Source organism: Lolium perenne, chromosome 2 (assembly GCF_019359855.2).
Source record: "Lolium perenne isolate Kyuss_39 chromosome 2, Kyuss_2.0, whole genome shotgun sequence".
NCBI classification, from domain to species: Eukaryota; Viridiplantae; Streptophyta; class Magnoliopsida; order Poales; family Poaceae; genus Lolium; species Lolium perenne.
The window spans coordinates 331,849,801-331,873,645 of NC_067245.2; the positions used below are offsets into that span (position 1 = coordinate 331,849,801).

Sequence of the window (23,845 nt, forward strand, 5' to 3'; positions counted from 1 at the left end):
GTTATCATGCACTCCTGCAAAGTACCTTTCTTGATGGTTTGCGAGTACAATTCCAAATGTACTCACGGCTTTGTCCCTGGCTATTTACTTGGCCAGACTTGGAGGAACACGACGGATGAAGAAGGAGTTGGTGACGTCTATGCGAGCTAGGAACGTCTTCCCAGTCAGTTGCCTGTAGGGTTATGGCAGATGACTTGGGTACTGCGCTGCTGAAGTGATGATGCTACTCTGATGTTTAGTTAAGCCCTTCGCGGCTATTATGTAAGTATTGGTCATGTGACCATGTTGTAATTTTCTTATTCCGCTTTGTAATGGATGGTGTAATTTGATATCAGTTCGGTTATGTGTTCACGACGCACTGATCATGGGATCGTGAACTGTATACATAACAGGGAATTTCGGACAACTAGTCCGGGGTCCCCACAGTTTCTTGGAGTAGGTCATGGTTCTCTCCAAGTTTCTTGAGCTCATCCTTAACAAGCTTGTTAGCTCTTTCAAGGTGGTCAAGATCCCTAGTGAGAGAAGCATGAGCAACTTCAAGTTCCTCCTTTGAGGCATGGAGCACTTGAGTCAAAGATTGATCCCTATCAATAGTTTCTAGGTCCTTAACTTTATCAAGTTCATAAGTTTCAATTTGTTGCTTAAGACCTTGAGATATGCATCTTTCGGTTTTTAGCTCTTGTCTTAGGAGATTGAATCTCTGTTCCTTCTCATTCAAATGATATTCTAATTCCTCAATGGACTCATCCTTTTCCTTGAGTGAGTCCATCAAGAAATCAAACTTGACAAGAGCTTCACCACGAAGGGTGCATCTAACATCATAAAGTTCCTTAAGCATAATTAATTCTTCTTGATTTTCGTTTTCATCATCAAGAATACTAGATAGGGAAGGTGGAGGTTCCATTACCTTGGTTTCCCTTGCCATAAGACAAGAGCCAACGATTGTAGAGGAGAGAGAGTCATCGGAGTCATCATCTTGAGTTGTTCTTGCCATGAAGGAAGAGCCAACATCATTCTCCGTGGAGTAATCCTTGGAGTAGTCATATGTGAAGAGTGACCCGGGCTTAGAGAAAGCCAAATCGGCCACTCCGGCCTCCTTCTCCTCATTCCTCTTCTTCATCGGACAAGTACTCGGCCCCAACAAAAGCTCTTCCCTTGTTCTTCTTGTATCGATCGTTGATTGGGTTTGGCTTCAATCTTGGCTTGACCCCTTTGATGAACTTTGGCTTGTCTACCCTTTTGTCATAAGGGCACTCATTTGCAAAGTGATTATCTTCATCACAATTGTAGCAAGTTCTCTTCTTCTTCTTGTCATTGAGGAGCATTGGGAACTTTGCCTTGTACTTCTTGGCAAAGAAAGCAAAGTCAGTAGCAATGTCACTAGTTGAAGTCATCTCTTCATCTTCTTCAATTTCATAGTCTTCTTTGCTTCCATGGTCGGCTCTAGCTTTGAGAGCAAGGTTGTGTGACGCTTCATGGTTGTGTGAGGCTTCATCAACACGGTTCATTGCCATGAGCCTCTTTCCTGCTTTGGCCATGTTTTCATTGGCGGCCACATAGGAGACTAGATCATCGGAGTTGAGATCGGCACTCTTGGTCATGATTTGCAAGTTGAGTGCAAGGTTGGTGTCTTCTTGATTGACAGCAATCATAGCAATGACCTTGGACTTTATGAATGCTTCATTCATCTCGAAGCTGTCATTGTACTTCTCAACACCAAGTCCCTTGACCCTTACTCTAAGATAAATCTGGAACTGGATCAGCATAGTCCAATGGACTATGGACTTATTTTTGTTGGACACAATTGGATTGGATTACATTGGACGTGGATATTAGTGGACATTTGGTCTAGCACTATTGGATGGACCGTGGACCTAAAGAGTGGGTGTAGCACCCTACCTTTTAAATGAAGGCAGGATACCTGTGTATAGTGCTATTCCCGGGATCACTGATAGCACACACATTTCAAATGTAGTAATCATAGCAATAGTATCAAATTTATTACAACGCAGATCCTCAGGAGATAAAATAAAGTCTTACAAATTGCATAGTCAAAATAGACTAGCTCAAATATAAATGTTCAAGCAAACACAACGGAAAAATAACTGCAGTGAGCCTCCATTGTCTTCATGCGCCACAGGCAGACATGTTGGAATGTAGACTCGAGATCCTACCTAGTACTCCTCCTCAGACGAACCTGCACGTTTGAATATGCAGCCCCACGAATGGAGGTCAGTACAATGATGTACTGGCAAATGACACTTATATGGTGGAGGTTTTGGGCATAACTATCTACATGATATTTGGCAAGTGGAGTTTAGGTAAATTGCATAAAGCCAATTTTATCCTACATTTTATTTCAAAACAAAACATTTTACAAAACTCATAATGATGTCATAAACAGTATCATTGTTACATCTCCCATGTACTATCCGACAGCTGCTACTCAAATTTTAACTTATTCAGAAAAGGTGATGAGATTCTTCCGTACATTCCCTGCCTAGAAAGCTCAAATTGTCCGTAACCGGGGACACGGCTAAGATCTTAGGTTTACTCTCGAGAGGTTGTGCACTTTCACCTTACGACCCACCCTTCCCAAGAGAAGAGATGAGACAAGATCTTTCAGAGGGAGGCTTCAACCATAACTAGCTAGACCCGTTCCCGTTTGGTAGCTAGCCACATCATCATGTCAAGCAACAAGTTTGGACAACAAATCTGGAATTCGAATTCGAATTTAAACTCGGTTTGACTAAACTAACCGGCGCTGACTGGGGCGCCACGCGGCGCGCTCGGATTGGTCTGTACCGGTTCGGTACTGGATCTAATTTGGGCCATGGGATCTAGATCTAACGGCGCCGGCGAAAAATAAAAAAAAAAGAAAACAAAATAAAAGAAAGGGGAGCACGGGCTTACCTGGCCGGCGGGGTTGGGGTGGCGGGGCGGCTCAGAGAGCTAGGGGGCGGCGGCTGTGGTGGTAACCGGCGGCGGCGGAAGTGTCTACGGGGAGCGGCGTCGCGCGGCAGGAAGCTTGGTGGCGGCAGCGCGGCGATTGGCGGCCTAGGGCGGTCGCGGCGGCCGGCTGGAGGCGACGGCGGCTTGGCGATCTACGGCGAGCAATCGCCGTGGTCTGGCGGCGCGGCGGCGGGTGCTACGTGGGGGAAAAAGGCGGCGGGGGTCTGGGCTTTAAATAGGCGTAGGGCACGGACATCAAGGGGCGCAGACGGTGGAGACGTGCTCCGCGCCGATCTCGGGCGTGCGACGGTGGAGGCGGAGTCCGGGTCGGACACGAGGTGGAAGAAGACGCTAACGAGCGGGCCCCGCTAACGGGCGGGCTCCACCTGTCTGTGAGAGGACAGGACAGAGGCGGTTCGGCGCGTAGGCGGGCCTCTTCTCCCGCCGAAGTGGGCCGGTGCGGTCGGGCTGGCCCATTCGGCCAGTCCGAACCGTTTTCTTCTTCTTTTTTTTTTGTTCTTTTCGTTTTTTTTTCTTTTTACTGTTTTCACCATAACTTTTGATTTTGGAATCCAAATTGACCCAAACCAATTTCTAAAATTTTGTAATATTCAAGGCTTTGTTTTAAACAACAGAGAACAATGTTTAGACACAAATTAGCATGGTAGGATAATAAAGTTATTTGCAATTAGGACATGTAGCTATGGTTGTGCCATATTTGTGCTTAACATTTTATGTGCAAATGAATAAATGCAATGATGCCATGAATGCATGCAGGTTTTTAAATTTTGAAAACTAGGGATGTTACAGACTAACCCCCTTAAGATGAAGCACGTCCTCGGGCTTCGGAAAGGCTAGCAAATAGGTGTGGGTAATCTTCTCGAAGACTATCTTCGCGTTCCCAAGTTGCCTCTTCCTCGGTATGGTGACTCCATTGGACCTTGCAGAACTTGATAGTTTTGGTGCGAGTATTTCTTTCAGCTCTCTCCAAGATCTTAATGGGTTTCTCCTCATACGTCAAGTCACCTTCCAGTTGAACTTCCTCGAGCGGTACTGTATCCTTCAATGGCGTTTCTGACATCTCAGGGTGACATTTCTTCAACTGACTGACATGGAACACGTTATGAACTGCTGAAAGAATCTCTGGCAATTCAATCTCATAAGCTACTTCTCCTTTGCGAGATAAGATCTTGAATGGTTTGATGAATCTTGGGGCTAACTTTCCCTTGATTCCAAATCTCTTGACTCCTCGAAGGGGTGACACTCTGAGATAAACTCTATCGCCTATTTCATATGAGACATCTCTACGCTTATTGTCAGCATAGCTCTTCTGTCTGGACTGTGCCACCTTTAATCTATCCTTGATCAGTCTAACCTTTTCTTCGGCTTCCTGGATAATATCTGGTCCAAAGAAACTCCTTTCTCCTACTCCACTCCACAGCAGGGGCGTGGTACACTTTCTCCCATACAGGGCTTCAAATGGGGACATCTCTATGCTGGCTTGGTAGCTATTGTTGTAGGAGAACTCCGCATACGGTAAACTGTCATCCCAGCTAGTTCCATAGTCTATAACACAAGCTCTCAGCATATCCTCTAGGATCTGATTCACTCTCTCAGTCTGTCCATCTGTCTGAGGGTGAAATGTTGTACTGAACTCCAATCTAGTTCCTAAGGACTCATGCAACTGCTTCCAGAAATGCGAGGTAAATTGGGTACCTCTATCTGACACAATACTCTTAGGAACACCGTGAAGACATACTATCCTCTTCATATAGATATCTGCTAACTTAGCGCTGGTGTAAGTGGTATTCACAGGCACGAAGTGAGCTACCTTGGTCAAACGATCTACAATAACCCAAATCGAATCATAACCAGATTTTGTTCGGGGTAATCCAGTGATAAAGTCCATACCGATTTGGTCCCACTTCCATTCTAGAACCTTCAGTGGTTGCAATAATCCTGCTGGCTTCTGATGTTCAGCCTTCACTCTACTACACACATCACACTTGGCTATATATTCGGCGATGTCTCGCTTCATATTATTCCACCAAAATCTCTCCTTCAGATCCATGTACATCTTGGTATTGCCAGGGTGAATGGAATATGGTGTCTCATGAGCTTCCTGAAATATCAGTCTCCTAAGTTCAGGATCATTTGCTACGCAAATACGTTTTCCAAACCAAACAATACCCTGCTCATCTTCACTAAAACCTTTCGCTTTATCCTCCTTCAAGTTTTCCTTTATCTTCTCTATATCTTCGTCTCCCTTCTGGGTTTCTTTTATCTTATCCATCAACGTAGGTTGTACTATTAAGGATGCTACAAATCCTTCCGGCACTATTTCCAAACTAAGGTCCTTCAATCCCTTGCACAGATCTTCAGGTAAATCCTCTGTCGATAGCCAATTCAGATAAGACTTACGACTTAGGGCATCTGCCACTACGTTTGCTTTACCAGGATGGTATTGCAAACTCAGATCGTAATCCTTGATGCGTTCCAACCATCTTCTTTGCCTCATGTTCAATTCCTTCTGGGTGAAAATGTACTTCAAACTCTTGTGGTCGGTGAATACCTCACATCGTTTCCCCATCAAATAGTGTCTCCAAGTCTTCAGTGCATGAACCACCGAAGCTAACTCTAAATCATGTGTGGGGTAATTGATTTCATGTTTCTTGAGTTGCCTAGATGCATAAGATGCTACCTTGCCTTCCTGCATCAGCACACTTCCAAGGCCTTGGTGAGATGCGTCACAGTACACTTGGAACTCCTTCTCCAGATCTGGTAAACACAGGATCGGTGCAGACACCAATCTCTTCTTCAATTCCTAAAAACTGGCTTCACATGCTTCAGTCCAAACAAACTTCTTCTCCTTCTTCAGCAACTCAGTCATCGGTTTTGCTATCTTGGAGAAATTCTCAATGAATCTCCTATAGTATCCTGCCAATCCCAGAAAGCTACGAATTTCACCAACGTTCTTGGGTGGTTCCCATTCTGTCACAGCTGCTACCTTGGATGGATCAACAGCAATCCCTTCCTTGGATATGATGTGTCCGAGAAATCCTACTTCACTGAGCCAAAATTCGCATTTACTAAACTTGGCATATAGCTGATGTTCTCGGAGTTTCTCCAATATTAGGCGGAGGTGTTTCTCATGTTCCTCTTCGCTCTTGGAATAGATAAGTATGTCGTCAATGAAGACTACGACAAACTTGTCGAGGAATTCCATGAACACTTTGTTCATCATATTCATGAAGTATGAGGGAGCATTGGTTAAGCCGAAAGGCATCACCGTATACTCATATGAACCATATCTAGTGACAAAGGCTGTCTTGGGAATGTCATGTTCTCTAATCTTGAGCTGAAAATATCCAGACCGAAGGTCGATCTTGGAAAACACACTAGCTCCAACCAACTGATCAAAAAGATCATTGATTCTAGGTAGGGGGTATTTGTTCTTGATGGTAACCTCATTTAGCGAACGGTAATCCATAACCAAACGCTGGCTTTTGTCCTTCTTCTCAACAAACAGAACAGACGCTCCCCACGGCGACGAACTCTCCCTAATGAAACCTTTTCCTAACTGCTCCTTCAGCTGTTTCTTGAGCTCCTTCAACTCATCAGTAGACATAGGGTAAGGTCTCTTTGCTATAGGGCCTGTGCCCGGAAGCAGTTCTATAAGGAATTCCACATCTCTATCAGGAGGCATTCCTGGTAGCTCATCAGGGAAAACATCAGGGTATTCCTTGACTATGCGTACTTGGTCTAGGCTAACCCCCTTAAGATTTTCCAGCCTTATTTCTCCAAAGTCCAATCGGGATTTGAACCTAATTCGTTTTCCCTCGGGGGTTGTGAGAGTGATTGATTTACTCACACAATCTATGACTCCTCTATAGGTTGTCATCCAGTCCATTCCCAAAATAACATCCAAACCTTGTGATTCTAGGATTACTAAGTGAGCGGGGAATTTATAGGGGCCAATCTCTAAAATCAAATCTCTGCATCCAGAATTAACTATCATCTCTCCACCAGGGGAACTTACTTTAATTGTTTTTCCTATTGTTTTAGTGGGTATTCCATTTTTATTCACAAAAGCTCTTGATATGAATGAATGCGATGCACCAGTATCAAATAAAACCAATGCTGTAAATGAGTTGAGTGGAAACATACCCATCACAGCGTCAGGTTCATTCATCACTTCCTCCACGTTGAGATGGTTCACCTGTCCCTTCTGGAATGAATTTGCTTTGGTAGCTTCAGCGGACTTATTCTCCGGGCAATCAGTGGAAAAGTGCCCAGTCTTCTTACACTTGTAGCAGGTAATATGGGACAAGTCTTTTGAATTGTGTCGGTGCTGGCCATTATTTCCATTGGGGTGTGCGTTACCCCCATTGTGATGGCCATTGTTTCCACTGTGATTCCCATTGGAATGATTTCCCCTGGATCCTCCATTGAACTTGTGACCATTGAAATTGTTGCCATTCCCCTTGTTGAAATGACCGTTATGCCTGTGTGAGCTATGACTTCCATTCCCATCAGAAAAATGGTGCTTCTTGTGGAATGGCTCAGTGTGACTCTTATTGCTAAACTTCCTCTTGCGGTTCTCCTCCTTCTTGATATTGTTGTCCAAGGTGATGGCTTGATCAAGTAGGGACTGGTAACTGGGTGCGTAAGCTACCGACAATGGAATCTTCAATTCACCCTTAAGTCCATTGAGGAACTTCTCCTTCCTCTTAGCATCTGTGTCAATGTCCTCAGGGGCATTCCTCGCCAAGGTACAGAAGTCATCCATGTATTCCTTCAGGGTTCTCCCTCCCTGTCTTAAACTGCGGAATTCATCTCTCTTGAGATTCATAATGCCCGAGGAGATGTGGGCAGTACGAAATCCCTCCTTGAATGTTTCCCAGTCTAAGCCATCTATTGGATGGGTGAGTTGATAAGTCTCCCACCACATCGCAGCAGGTCCTTCCAGCAGGTGAGCGGTGAACCTAATCTTCTCAGCCTCCGTGCACTCGCAGGTGACTAAGTCCTTGTTGACAGAGCGCAGCCTGTCATCAGCTACAATAGGTTCAGTGGCACTGGAGAACTTAGCTGGTCGGAGTCTCAGGAATCTGGCGAGTCTATCCACTGGGGGTGGTGGTGGTGGTGGAGGTGGCGGCGGTGGTGGAGGTGGTGGTGGTGGTGGATTGTTGTTGTTGTTCTGGGCGGTTTGGATGAACTGGGTCATCATCTGCATGAGCTGTGCCTGAGCTATCATCATCTGATTCAGTGCATCCTGAGTTGGGTCACGTCTTGGCGGCATCTGGTATAGTTTTAGCACATATAAGAATAAGATAGACAGATCTAGGAAGTAAAATTTCCTACCCATGCACAACCAAGTCACACAACCAAACAGAAACATTGAAACCAGAAATATCAAACTTTTACTTAAAACTTATCAAGTTTCGAAAATACGACTAAGATAGTTGGTACTGCCTTACATCAGATAGTAGGACAATACAAAGAAACGTAATGAACTAGAAAACCTAATAGTCTTGTTGTGGTCAGAAACCCACCGGCGAGCAGCGACGGGCAACACAGTAGAGCCAGGAGCAACTTAGGGCTGCGGCTGGCCCTGGTCCCTCCGAGCGACGGCCCGCAAAGACTCCGGCACGCACGTCCGATGCTGATGCAAGGGCGTGCCACCTGACCTATACCTGGTCAGGAAGGTGATGGAGATGCCTCGCTTAGTTTCCTGCATGGCATACACGTAAACATTAAATACGAGCCTCGATCGGCTCTCAGGTTGTCCTGTGAATCGGCTCAAGGAGCCGATCCACCCATGATTCGTACGAGGTGCACGAATATATGGTGGTCCTGCTTGATCAAGATAAAGCTAAAACGATCTATGACGATTTAGGGTTTTCACCGCATAATCGGATCATCCTACTCACGATTGGGCCTCGCGGCCACGCACGGTGATCGTAAGCCGATCCTAGATAGGGCCTAAAAACCAACACGAGGTTGATCCTCGGAACATCCTGTCTAGGACTAGCAAACGACACCCTACGCGCCGTTGGATCCTCCAACCCTTTGTAAGGCCTAACTATTGCAGATATTAAACTAATCCTTGAAGAACAAGGAGCAACCGTAACGGATCGGATCTACTAAATAATGATCAAGCGGGGTGCCGCCCCTACACCTAAGATAGGTGTAAGGGCGGCTAGATGTATAAGGGTTGCACGACGATAGCATATGATACGAAGAACAATGCTAACCCTAACACATCTAAGATAACTACGTTGCTCGCCATCAAAAAGGCTTCAGTACGAGCAACGCATGAACAACAAATAAGCTTGTGCTGCCTAGATCACAAGATGCGATCTAGGCAGCATGATGCTTACCGGAAGAAACCCTCGAGACGAAGGAGTTGGCGATGCGCCAAGATTGATTTGTGGTGAACGTTGGTTGTTGTTTATTTCATAAACCCTAGATACATATTTATAGTCCGTAGACTTTCTAATGTGGGAATAATCCCAACCGTGCACGAGGCAAACTCTAACTAACCGACACGTATCCTACTATGTTACAGATACACGGGCCAACTAGCACAAACTTTGCATATAAAGGCCGATTCACGTATTTCTTCATGTATATTCTTCAAGTCCATCTTGATCGCGGCCCACCTCTGACTCGGTCAAATTCTGGTGATAACACATGCCCCCCTGGTTTTGGAATTGGTAATTCCAAAATCACTCTGCTTTTTCTTCGTCGGGTCATGTCGTGGCAGAACCGTCGCAGTATCCTTCATCATGATGCCTTGCCTTCTCAACTTCTCCGCGTGACCTGGCAGTTTTTTTTTCTTTTAGGCACCACTTCCTCGGAAACTGCTGTGGCATTGAATTTCCACTATATCCCCTTTTATTTAACCGCTCCAAACAGTTGGCTTCTTCATCCCCTTCGCATTAGCACTCCAAAAGCCCTCCTACGCCACCATGTCTTCTTCCTCCTCTGCCTCATCGGATCTTTCCACCCAGTCTTCCTCTTCCCGCGAGCCGACACCCGAGCCGAACCCGGAGGAGGTTCACGCGGCCAACACCCGCCGCGCCATCGAGGCCGGGGAGGAGTCCAGCCATGACTTCTCCGTCTGGTCTGAGGACGACAAGTCCTTGACCGACGGGGAAAGCGACCTCCGTTTCCTCGCCGACGGGGAAACGGAGGAGGAGAGCGATGACGATCGCTTCTCCTGCGACGACTTCACCTCTCCCGAGGAGGAGGAGGAGAAGAAGGAGGAGGAGGAGGAGGACGATACCTCCTCCGACGAGCCGCCGGCCAAACGCTTATGTCCTTGGCCGGGGAACCTCAGTGACTTCGACAGCGACAACGACGACGCTGATGAGGAGGATGAGGACAATGAGGGCCCGGTCGGCGGCCGCTGGAGCAGCGACGACGAGCCCGCCGGGAGTAGCGCCGACAGCGGCGACGACGGCGACGACGAGGGCAGCGACGGCCCATAGATAGCACCATTAGCATAGGATCAGTAGTAGTAGACGGGGCAATGTATCCCCTAGTACTTCCTTTTGAGCGCAATCAGCTTTTTATGTAAGAAATCTTGCTTATCAATGAAGACTTTCCCCAATTTGATTTTGCCGATTTCCTTTGAGCCAATTTAGCCGATTTCCCCTCATACTGATTTTGCCGATTTGTCCCCTTAGCCAATGCTTAATGAGCCGATAGCAACGCATCGGTCCTTTACAACCCATCCTTCAATTCTTCAACTGACGACCTTAAGATCTGGCGGATAATGTGGAGTCTTCAAGAAAGCCTTTAACTTCTTCCCACCAGGCCCAATGATCTCCTTCTGCAAGAGCTCAGCATTTTTGAAGAAGGTTGCCATGAAGGATCAGCCGATGACGCCTCAGTCGGCTTATAAAACAGAGCATCTACCGGGCCATCTGCCCCCCGAGCCTCAGCCAAGGCGAGAATACTGGTGAGGATGCACAGATCAGACCAAAGGCTTGGAACTCAGATAATTCTGAGACAGCCACCCTGCCGATTCAGCCGCTCTTGACCCCATCGATTGCCTCTTCCCCCGTTGAAAGCCGATGTTGTACGCCAAAACTGACTTCTGATAGTACCGTTGCAATCGGCTCATTGCAGCTGAGGAAGCTCTCATTGTTTGCCCCCTCGAGGAAGCAGAGGGCCTCACAGATGAACTGGACTTGGTCGAAATCCGTGTCTTGCACCCCAACCGGTAGATCTTGCGTAATTGTACTAGAGTCGATGGCTGCGCATCGGCTTCTCTGACATGAAGTTTTTTTTTTACTAGCCGATTTTTTCTATCGGCCCCCAACATTTCGCTGCACACATGTCCATCTGCACACATGTTCATCTGCACATGCTCCTCTGACTAGATGCCCCCCCCGAGCCGAATCTGTCAGGTAACTGCAGATATCGGCTTTGTAGCTTAGCCAAGGCACTGTATTTGCACGTCGGCTCCGGTAGGACCAATGTTGATTTTTCCTAACTCATCAGCCGACGTAAAACCGCTGCCCAGTAGATCGATGTTGAACACAGGCAGAACATGTGGTGAGGATAATTTTGGCCGATTGATGGAATCGGCCTCCATATTGAATCGCTCAATGAAGGTTTTGTAATGTTCCTTCATAGATTTTTGGGGCCGATCCCAAGGATCGGCTTCGCCACGTTTGTCCGTAGGTTGGTTCTTGCTACACGGTCAGGCCGGTGGATAGGACCAGCCTAACCCTGCCCTTTGTCACGTCGATGCGCTCGCAGTCGTCCAAATTGATACCTGAGAGTGGCTCTTGGCCTGCTGTCTCCCAAGCGTTCATGCCAGCCGTTGAAACCTCAGCTGAGTCATCGGCCTGGACGACCTCTACCTCATCTCCATCCCACTGTATTACGCATTGGTGCATTGTAGAGGGAATGCAGCAGTTGGCGTGGATCCAATCTCTTCCTAGCAGAACAGCATAGGTGCTCTTGCTATCGACGATGAAGAACGTCGTAGGGATGGTTTTCCTTCCTACGGTTAGATCCACGTTCAGAACACCTTGTGCGTCAGATGCTTGGCCGTTGAAATCGCTCAACGTCACGTTGGTCTTGATCAGATCCAAGCTAGAACGTCCCAACCGACGTAGCATAGAGTATGGCATAATGTTGACTGCCGCTCCGGTGTCCACCAGCATCTTATTGATAGGCCTCCCATCGATATAACCTCGCAAGTACAGGGCCTTCAGATGTCTGTAGCTTCTTTCTCGTGGCTTCTCAAAGATAACCGGCCGTGGGCCGCAGTCAAGTTGTGCCACAGGTGCCTCATCTAATCCTGGAGCACTGAACTCCGAAGGAAGGATGAACACCATGTTTGTGCCAGCCGATGTTTCATCATCGGCTTTCCTTTGCTTGGGGCGCCACTCCATTTTTTGTGGACGACCCTCTTTATCCAGGGTTCGCTGGACTTTCGCGGCCAGATCAGGCCACGCCTTCCTTAGCGTGTGCAGGTATAACCTTTCGGCTTCCTCCAAGCCACGCAATCGCTGAACCCTACGCTTTTGGGAACGGCTGAGTCCATCAGGGCACCACCTTGGCCGGTGGTACCTGTCTTCTTCTTCTTCATTGTCTTCCAAATCCTCGAGATCTTCTACTCGAGGGGACTCAGCGTGCTTGTTTCGAGGCGGGAGAGGCCCTAAGTGTTGGAACACGGACACGTTAGCTGCCTCCTTCTTCTTCTGGTTACATTCTGGGCAATTGCCGATTGTAGGCAATCGGCTCATTCCTGAATCCCAGCAGTGTCTGAAGAAGGGACAGTCCCAGTGCCTATCTTCGTCGTCTTGCTCCCTTGCCTTTCCCTTGGCACGGCGCTCGTACTCCTCCTCATCGCGATCATGCCGACGATGTCTCCTGGCGTCCCTAGTCAGACGGTCTCTATCATCATCATCGCTGGATCGTCGGCGTTGGTCATACTGACTCACATACTTGTTGAGGAGGTGGTCAGAGAGAGGTCGCTGATATCTCACATTCCTTACTTCTCCCTCTGTGATGTAGCGCTTGCCATCGTGACGGAGCCGATCGCGTGGAGCGGCCTCCTCTGTTTCCTTGCTGTGAGAGCAGCTGCCCTCGTCTCCGTCCTTGCCAGCGTGGTGTCCAGGTCCTACCATGTTGATGCTGAACGAGGATCCCGGCTGGCAACCTTCAGGGTAAGTGCACTCCACCATGTTAACGGCGGGGAAGGGGTGGGTGTCGACCTTCATGGCGTACTTGTTGAAAATCAGACGTCCTTGTTCTATCGCCATTTGGATCTGCTGACGCCACACCCTGCAGTTGTTGGTGGCATGGGAGACCGAGTTATGCCATTTGCAGTATGGCTTTCTGTTCAGCTCCTGTACCGTGGGGATTTTGAGGCCTTCGGGTATCTTCAACTGCTTCTCCTTGAGTAGGAGGTCGAAGATTTGCTCAGTTTTAGTCACGTCAAAATCAAACCCTCTAGGTGGACCTGGTGGCTTGACCCATTTGCAGGACACGGGGGTTGCCCCCAGAGTCCATTCAGCCACTGCTACCTCTTAATCTCCCGCAGAAACTTCATCTTCATCTGCCTCAACCAGGACTACCGCACGCTTGAATTTGTCCTGGTACAAGTCCGGGTGGCGCTGTTCATATGCTGACAGTTTCTGAACCATGTGCGCCAGTGAAGGGTAGTCTGCTTGGGAGGCCATATCCTTGATTTGTGATGCAAGGCCCACCACTGCCAACTCGACTGCTTCCTTTTCAGTCACACGAACCGAATAACATCGGTTCCTAAGATTTCTGAAGCGCTGGATGTATTCTGCCACAGTTTCTCCACGCTTCTGACGTATTTGTGCTAGATCGGCAAGGCCAGACTCGGAAGCGTCTGAGTGATACTGCATGTGGAACTGTTCTTCCAACTGCTTCCAAGTCCGGATCAAGTCTGGTGGCAACGAAGTGTACCACCCGAAAGCCGATCCTGTGAGGGACTGTGCGAAGAACCTCACACGTAGCTCATCTGCTGCTGAGATCGTGCCCAGCTGTGCCAAATATCGGCTCACATGCTCGATGGAGCTGGACCCATCTGATCCATTGAACTTGGAGAAATCAGGGAGCCGATATTTGGGTGGTAGCGGGATCAACTCGTACTCGTTGGGGTATGGCTTGGAATAGCCGATTGTCCTTCTTTTCGGCACCATGCCGAACTGGTCTCTCAGTATGGTACTGATTTGATCCGCGGTGCAGGCTGCAGGAGTCGAATTCTGAAGATTCGCCGGAGTGGCATACTTAGCCAGCCATGCTTGCTTTTCCAGCTCTGAGCCAACTGCAGGAGCTGAGCTCTGGAGGTTTGTCGGAGTGGCATATTTCGCTAGCCACGTCTGCTTCTCAAGATCTGTCGCTGACGTTCCTCCTGCTTTTCCAGAAGTCCCTGCTGTTGCGGCCTGGTTTGTGAGCGCCCAGTTACCGCAGTCTGGCACGTATGTGCACATGTACCCGTGAGGGATCTCCTTAGGCGCCTCATGCAAGAACTGGCAGTCACTAGGGTCACCACCGATCTTGTAGACGACGAATGCCGGTGAATTCGGCACCTCTGGTGCTGCCAACACAAATGGCAGCGGTGGACGGGACTGGAGTGGCATCTCTCCCTGGTATGTCCCGAGAGCTGGTCCTGACGGAGAGTATTGTCGACTCATGATTTCCTGGATCACTCGAAGAGCAACACGCTCCAAAGTGTTCACCAGGTTCTCAGAGTGGCGGTGTAGCGAGTGAGCCACCATGTAGTTAATCTCCTGACGAAGGGACCTGGTACGTTCTTCTGATGGGGCGGACAGGTCTATTCCATCGAGCGCACCTTGAGGCGAGAACCCTTTCCACCTGATGCCATGTGAACGGGTTCTGTGAAACGAGCCGATGAGGTCAGCTTCGAGGATCGTTTTGACCTCGTCATACTTCTTCTTGAGCTCCTCGGTCAGATCCTCGTACGTGACTGGGGTGCCGTCCGCCATCTCGGATGTAGATGGCGATGTGGTTGACGTAGAAGATCGTCCCACCGGGCGTGCCAGAATGTGTTGCGGTCAGAAACCCACCGGCGAGCAGCGACGGGCAACACAGTAGAGCCGGGAGCAACTTAGGGCTGCGGCTGGCCCTGGTCCCTCCGAGCGACGGCCCGCAAAGACTCCGGCACGCACGTCCGATGCTGATGCAAGGGCGTGCCACCTGACCTATACCTGGTCAGGAAGGTGATGGAGATGCCTCGCTTAGTTTCCTGCATGGCATACACGTAAACATTAAATACGAGCCTCGATCGGCTCTCAGGTTGTCCTGTGAATCGGCTCAAGGAGCCGATCCACCCATGATTCGTACGAGGTGCATGAATATATGGTGGTCCTACTTGATCAAGATAAAGCTAAAACGATCTACGACGATTTAGGGTTTTCACCGCATAATCGGATCATCCTACTCACGATTGGGCCTCGCGGCCACGCACGGTGATCGTAAGCCGATCCTAGATAGGGCCTAAAAACCAACACGAGGTTGATCCTCGGAACATCCTGTCTAGGACTAGCAAACGACACCCTACGCGCCGCTGGATCCTCCAACCCTTTGTAAGGCCTAACTATTGCAGATATTAAACTAATCCTTGAAGAACAAGGAGCAACCGTAACGGATCGGATCTACTAAATAATGATCAAGCGGGGTGCCGCCCCTACACCTAAGATAGGTGTAAGGGCGGCTAGATGTATAAGGGTTGCACGACGATAGCATATGATACGAAGAACAATGCTAAACCTAACACATCTAAGATAACTACGTTGCTCGCCATCAAAAAGGCTTCAGTACGAGCAACGCATGAACAACAAATAAGCTTGTGCTGCCTAGATCACAAGATGCGATCTAGGCAGCATGATGCTTACCGGAAGAAACCCTCGAGACGAAGGAGTTGGCGATGCGCCAAGATTGATTTGTGGTGAACGTTGGTTGTTGTTTATTTCATAAACCCTAGATACATATTTATAGTCCGTAGACTTTCTAACGTGGGAATAATCCCAACCATGCACGAGGCAAACTCTAACTAACCGACACGTATCCTACTATGTTACAGATACACGGGCCAACTAGCCCAAACTTTGCATATAAAGGCCGATTCACGTATTTCTTCATGTATATTCTTCAAGTCCATCTTGATCGTGGCCCACCTCTGACTCGGTCAAATTCTGGTGATAACAAGTCTAAAGGGATCTTCTAACGTCTCTTGATCGCTCCATAGCATGCTAAGGGGTAGGACTCCTGGCTGGTCTTCCTCTTCTTCTTCTTCTTCTTCTCTTCCGCAACTGGCTCTACTTCACCATCGGAGTTAAACATGAGCCTCTCTTGAGGATCTTCTTCCTCTTTCCCAGCCGAGAGTTCTTCAATTGTTTCCTTCAGAAGCTTGTTCTCCATCTTCAAAGCGTCATTCTCCTTCTTCATCTCATCATGCTCCTTAGTTTCAATGGCCCTGTTCTCCAGCATCAGCGTTATTGTCTTCTGGACTGCCTTCGCCCAGTTGTCGCTAATGGTTATCTTCTCTTCCAGCTTCACTGGATCCTCCAGAAGGGCGAAGCGCTCTTCTAGCGCCAGTCTCTTGTCATCTATGGCCAGTAGAGCTGCTTCCATCTGCATATTTCTGGCGTTGGCATATTGGAGCGTCTCCCTGGCTTCAGTCACCAAGGTGGTTTGCCTCTTCAACAGTATTTCGGTGTTAGCGGACACAAACTCCCTCTCGATCATATAGTTGCGACAAACCGATTCATTCCGAGCACCCATGCGGCGGAGTGGGGTACCATCTCCTGCACGCTCACCGAATTGATAGTAAGGCGACGTCGGGGGAATCTTACGATGGAACTTGTGGCGGATACGGGCGATGGCGCCCTGGATGGCGATCTCCACAGAATTCTCCCAATCAGGGTAGATGTCGGAATATGTCATGCCCGGGTCATCAAGGTCATCATCACTTCCTGGAATAAAGGTCTTGATCAACCAAGCCTCTGTGTCATGTTCCTTGTACAACTGTCTGCCCTGGATGACCGGAGGTGGTATCCCAAGTAGTGATGACATATCAAACAGTATGCTGCTGAGGTAGAAAGGTGCGTCTCCGGCACAAAACGTCTCGTCGTAGTCGGCCATCTAAAAAATTTATAAGAGAAGGCAAGATTAGAAAGGAATCCAAAATAATAGATAAGTGCAGAAATAAATTTTCATAATTATCATTTCAAACAAGTTTGTATCCTATGGTTTTCCAATTCCTAGGGTCTCGATCCTACAGGCAACACTATGCTCTGATACCATTTTGTAGCACCCTACCTTTTAAATGAAGGCAGGATACCTGTGTAGAGTGCTATTCCCGGGATCACTGATAGCACACACATTTCAAATGTAGTAATCATAGCAATAGTATCAAATTTATTACAACGCAGATCCTCAGGAGATAAAATAAAGTCTTACAAATTGCATAGTCAAAATAGACTAGCTCAAATATAAATGTTCAAGCAAACACAACGGAAAAATAACTGCAGTGAGCCTCCATTGTCTTCATGCGCCACAGGCAGACATGTTGGAATGTAGGCTCGAGATCCTACCTAGTACTCCTCCTCAGACGAACCTGCACGTTTGAATATGCAGCCCCACGAATGGAGGTCAGTACAATGATGTACTGGCAAATGACACTTATATGGTGGAGGTTTTGGGCATAACTATCTACATGATATTTGTCAAGTGGAGTTTAGGTAAATTGCATAAAGCCAATTTTATCCTACATTTTATTTCAAAACAAAACATTTTACAAAACTCATAATGATGTCATAAATAGTATCATGGTTACATCTCCCATGTACTATCCGACAGCTGCTACTCAAATTTTAACTTATTCAGAAAAGGTGATGAAATTCTTCCGTACATTCCCTGCCTAGAAAGCTCAAATTGTCCGTAACCGGGGACACGGCTAAGATCTTAGGTTTACTCTCGAGAGGTTGTGCACTTTCACCTTATAACCCACCCTTCCCAAGAGAAGAGATGAGACAAGATCTTTCAGAGGGAGGCTTCAACCATAACTAGCTAGACCCGTTCCCGTTTGGTAGCTAGCCACATCATCATGTCAAGCAACAAGTTTGGACAACAAATCTGAAATTCGAATTCGAATTTAAACTCGGTTTGACTAAAACTGACCGGCGCTGACTGGGGCGCCACGCGGCGCGCTCGGATTGGTCCGTACCGGTTCGGTACTGGATCTAATCTGGGCCATGGGATCTAGATCTAACGGCGCCGGCGAAAAATAAAAAAAAAAGAAAACAAAATAAAAGAAAGGGTAGCACGGGCTTACCTGGCCGGCGGGGATGGGGCGGCGGGGCGGCTCAGAGAGCTAGGGGGCGGCGGCTGTGGTGGTAACCGGTGGCGGCGGAAGTGTCTACGGGGAGCGGCGTCGCGCGGCAGGAAGCTTGGTGGCGGCGGCGCGGCGATTGGCGGCCTAGGGCGGTCGCGGCGGCCGGCTGGAGGCGACGGCGGCTTGGCGATCTACGGCGAGCAATCGCCGTGGTCTGGCGGCGCGGCGGCGGGTGCTACGTGGGGGAAAAAGGCGGCGGGGGTCTGGGCTTTAAATAGGCGTAGGGCACGGACATCAAGGGGCGCGGACGGTGGAGACGTGCTCCGCGCCGATCTCGGGCGTGCGACGGTGGAGGCGGAGTCCGGGTCGGACACGAGGTGGAAGAAGACGCTGACGAGCGGGCCCCGCTGACGGGCGGGCTCCACCTGTCTGTGAGAGGACAGGACAGAGGCTGTTCGGCGCGTAGGCGGGCCTCTTCTCCCGCCGAAGTGGGCCGGTGCGGTCGGGCTGGCCCATTCGGCCAGTCCGAACCGTTTTCTTCTTTTTTTTTTGTTCTTTTCGTTTTTTTTTTTTCTTTTTACTGTTTTCACCATAACTTTTGATTTTGGAATCCAAATTGACCCAAACCAATTTCTAAAATTTTGTAATATTCAAGGCTTTGTTTTAAACAACAGAGAACAATGTTTAGACACAAATTAGCATGGTAGGATAATAAAGTTATTTGCAATTAGGACATGTAGCTACGGTTGTGCCATATTTGTGCTTAACATTTTATGTGCAAATGAATAAATGCAATGATGCCATGAATGCATGCAGGTTTTTAAATTTTGAAAACTAGGGATGTTACAGTGGGCGATCCAAAATCCACTGGACACGATGCACAATGTATCGGCCGTGGTCGTTTTATTTCCTATCTGCAGCGGGACTCCATTATCCTGTGGACGAGAACGGCCACCAGACCGGAGCGCCGGCGAGTGCGAATCCATTGCCGTCCACCTCTTTGGCGAAGCGGCGCTCCTCGGCCTTGATCGCCTGCACCGCATCCGAAGGCTGGGCGCCTGTAGCCTCCGCCGCTTCGTTGGCGACGCCACCGTCCTCGCCGACCGGCTCCACGGCCACCACCTCGGCGCCACCGAACGCGACGTCGCCGACAACGGAGAAGTTGAACTCGACATGCTCCTCCTCTGCTTCGTCCAACACCGCGCCCTCATCGCCGGCGCTCCTGTACGCCTTCAATTCCACATCCCGCGCCAGCGCAGGAAGCCCAGGCGCGCCTCCGTCGCCAATATAGCCGGCACCCGCCGGTCACCTCCGCGAGCGGGCGGCCGCAACTCCTGTAGGCGGCGAGCTCTCCTGGTATGAGGCGGGACGAGGATCGGGACAGGGGAGGGGATTGGGAGTTTTATTTTTATTTTTTTAGGATGGAGATCGGGAGGTTGACGAAGGCAAAATAGAGTGCCTAGGTACTAGTGCGAGAACCAGTAAGATAAACATCTATAACATGTATATCAGATATACCTTCTTTCTTCTTCTTGACAAGGCCGCTCTTCAGATCCACCAAATACTTGGAGCAATTACGCTTCCAGTGTCCCTTCTCCTTGCAGTAATAACACTCAGAATCAGGCTTAGGGCCAGTCTTAGGTTTCACAGGAGGCGTGGCAGCTTTCTTGCCACCCTTCTTGAATTTTCCCTTAGACTTGCCCTGTTTCTTGAAACTGGTGGTCTTGTTGACCATCAACACTTGGTGCTCTTTCTTGATCTCAATCTCAGCAGATTTAAGCATGGAGAAGAGTTCAGGTAACTCTTTGTTCATGTTCTGCATATTGTAGTTCATCACAAAGTTCTTGTAACTAGGTGGCAGTGATTGAAGGACACGATTAATCCCCAGTCGGTTAGGAATCACTATTCCCAAATCACTGAGTTTCTTCGCATGCCCGGTCATGGCGAGCATGTGCTCACTAACGGAGCTGCCTTCTTCCATCATGCAACTGAAGAAGTGTTTCGATGCTTCATAGCATTCCACGGCCGCATGAGTTTCAAAGATAGTTTTCAACTCATTGACTAACTCATGTGGATCGTGGTGCTCAAAACGTTTTTGAAGATCGGCTTCCAGACTGCACAGGATGGCACACTGAACTTGAGAGTACCGAGTTTTCCGAGTCGCGTAAACATTCTTTACTCATCGGTTTCAGTTTCTGCAGGAGGGTCACCTAGCGGTGCATCAAGCACATATTGCATATTTCCGCCATTGAGGAAGATCCTCACATGACGGAACCAGTCGGTGAAGTTGCTACCGTTGCTCTTAAGCTTTTCTTTCTCTAGGAACTGGTTAAAATTGATTGGGGACACCATATCTACAACATATATTTGCAATAGTTTAGACTAATGTTTATGACAAATTGAGTTCAAATTTTAATTCAACATAATTAAAAACTAGGTGAACTCCCACTCAAAACAATATCCCTCGCATTGTCTTAGTGATCACACGAACCAAATCCACCACACCAAGTCCGATCATCACGAGACAAGATGTAATTTCAATGGCGAACACTCAAAGTGTTCATCATATCAATCATATGATTCATGCTCTACCTTTCGGTATCACGTTTTCCGAGACCATGTCTGTACATGCTAGGCTCGTCAAGGCCACCTTAGTATCCGCATGTGCAAAACTGGCTTGCACCCGTTGTATGCACTTGTTGAGTCTATCACACCCGATCATCACGAGATGCTTCGAAACGACAAGTCTTGGCAACGGTGCTACTAAGGATGAACACTTTATTATCTTGATATTTTAGTGAGAGGGATCATCTTATAATGCTACCGTCGCGATCTAAGCAAAATAAGATGCATAAAGGATTAACATCACATGCAGTTCATATGTGATATGATATGGCCATTTTGTCTTTGCGCCTTTGATCTTCATCTCCAAAGCACGGACATGATCTTCATCATCAACGGGCATGATCTCCATCATCGTCGGCGAAGCACCAAGGTCAATGACGCCATCTTCATGATTGTCCTCCATGTAGCAACTATTACAACTACTTTGAAATACTACTCAACATGAAATTTAAAGACAACCATAAGGCTCCTGCCGGTTGCCACAATACAATAATGATCATCTCATACATAGTCATCATCACATTATGGCCATATCACATCACCAAACCCTGCAAAAACAAGTTAGACGTTCTCTAATTTGGTTTGCATATTTTACGTGGTTTAGGGTTTTCGAGTGAGATCCAATCTACCTACGAACATGAACCACAACGGTGATACTAGTGTTGTCAATAGAAGAGTAAATTGAATCTTCACTATAGTAGGAGAGACAGACACCCGCAAAGCCACTTATGCAATACAAGTTGCATGTCGAGCGTGGAGCAAATCTCATGAACGCGGTCATGTAAAGTTAGCCCGAGCCGCTTCATCCCACTATGCCACAAAGATGCAAAGTACTCAAACTAAAGACAACATAAGCATCAACGCCCACAAAACCATTGTGTTCTACTCGTGCAACCATCTATGCATAGACCTGGCTCTGATACCACTGTAGGGAATCGTTGCATAGAAAACAAAAAAATTTCCTACCGCGAGAACGCAATCCAAGCCAAGATGCAATCTAGAAGACGGGAGCAACGAGGAGATCATCGAGACTCACCCTTGAAGATTTCCAAAGCCTACAATATGAGGCTCTTGTTGCTGCGGTAGACGATCACTTGCCGCTTGCAAAAGCGCGTAGAAGATCTTGATCACGGCGCCACGATCGGGCAGCACCTCCGTACTTGGTCACACGTTCGGTGTTGATGAAGACGACGTCCTTCTCCCCGTTCCAGCGGGCAGCGGAAGTAGTAGCTCCTCCTTGAATCCGGCAGCACGACGGCGTGGTGGCGGTGGCGATGGAGAACTCCGGTGGAGCTTCGCTAAGCGTTGCGGGAGAGGTGGAGGAGAGGGGGCGGCTAGGGTTTGGGAGAGGGGGAGGTGGCCGGCCACTATGGGGGGTGCGGCCACAATGGCTTTGGTGTGGCCGGCCCCCTCCCCTTGCTCCTCATTATATAGGTGGAACACCCAAGAGTTGGTCTACAAGTCTACGAATAAGACCCCAAACCAAAACCTTCCATATGACATGAAACCTACCCAAGGTGGGATTCCCACTTGAGGTGGGATTCCCACCTTTCCTTGGGAGGGGGTGGCCGGCCACCTTAGGTGGAGTCCACCTGGGACTCCACCCCCTAGGGTTGGCCGGCCATGGTGGTGGAGTCCCTCCGGGACTCCGCCTTCCAAAGTGATTTCTTCCGGACTTTTCTAGAACCTTCTAGAACCTTCCATAAATGCACCAGATCATTTTCAAACTTATAAAATGACTTCCTATATATGAATCTTATTCTCCGGACCATTCCGGAACTCCTCGTGATGTCCGGGATCCCATCCGGGACTTCGAACAATACTTCGAACTCCATTCCATATTCAAGTTCTACTATTACAACATCAAACCTTAAGTGTGTCACCCTACGGTTCGTGAACTATGTAGACATGGTTGAGATCTCTCTCCGACCAATAACCAATAGCGGGATCTGGAGATCCATAATGGCTCCCACATATTCAACGATGACTTAGTGATCGAATGAACTATTCACATACGATACCAATTCCCTTTGTCACGTGATATTTTACTTGTCCGAGGTTTGATCATCAGTATCATTCTATACCTTGTTCAACCTCGTCTCCTGACAAGTACTCTTTACTTGTACCGTGGTATGTGGTCTCTTATGAACTTATTCATATGCTTGCAAGACATTAGACGACATTCCACCGAGAGGGCCCAGAGTATATCTATCCGTCATCGGGATGGACAAATCCCATTGTTGATCCATATGCCTCAACTCATACTTTCTGGATACTTAATCACACCTTTATAACCACCCATTTACGCAGTGGCGTTTGATGTAATCAAAGTACCTTTCCGGTATAAGTGATTTACATGATCTCATGGTCATAAGGACTAGGTAACTATGTATCGAAAGCTTATAGCAAATAACTTAATGACGTGATCTTATGCTACGCTTAATTGGGTGTGTCCATTACATCATTCATATAATGATATAACCATGTTATTAATAACATCCAATGTTCATGATTATGAAACTAATCATCTATTAATCAACAATCTAGTTAAGAGGCTTACTAGGGACTCATTGTTGTTTACATAACACACATGTATCAATGTTTCGGTTAATACAATTATAGCATGGTATATAAACATTTATCATAAACATAAAGATATATAATAACCACTTTTATTATTGCCTCTTGGGCATATCTCCAACAACAATTGCATTAAGTATGGTGCGTAATGTAATCAACACAAATATCCTTAGACAAAGCATTGATGTTTTATCCCTAGTGGCAACAGCACATCCACAACCTTAGAACTTTCTGTCACTGTCCCAGATTCAATGGAGGCATGAACCCACTATCGAGCATAAATACTCTCTCTTGGAGTCACAAGTATCAACTTGGCCAGAGACTCTACTAGCAACG

General features: G+C 47.8%; 1 pseudogene; it reads right to left on the bottom strand.

The window, feature by feature from the left end:
- Positions 1–4,167: 4,167 nt before the first annotated feature.
- On the bottom strand, positions 4,168–17,112 carry LOC139835925 (uncharacterized; annotated as a pseudogene).
- Between the last annotated feature and the right edge of the window lie 6,733 nt (positions 17,113–23,845).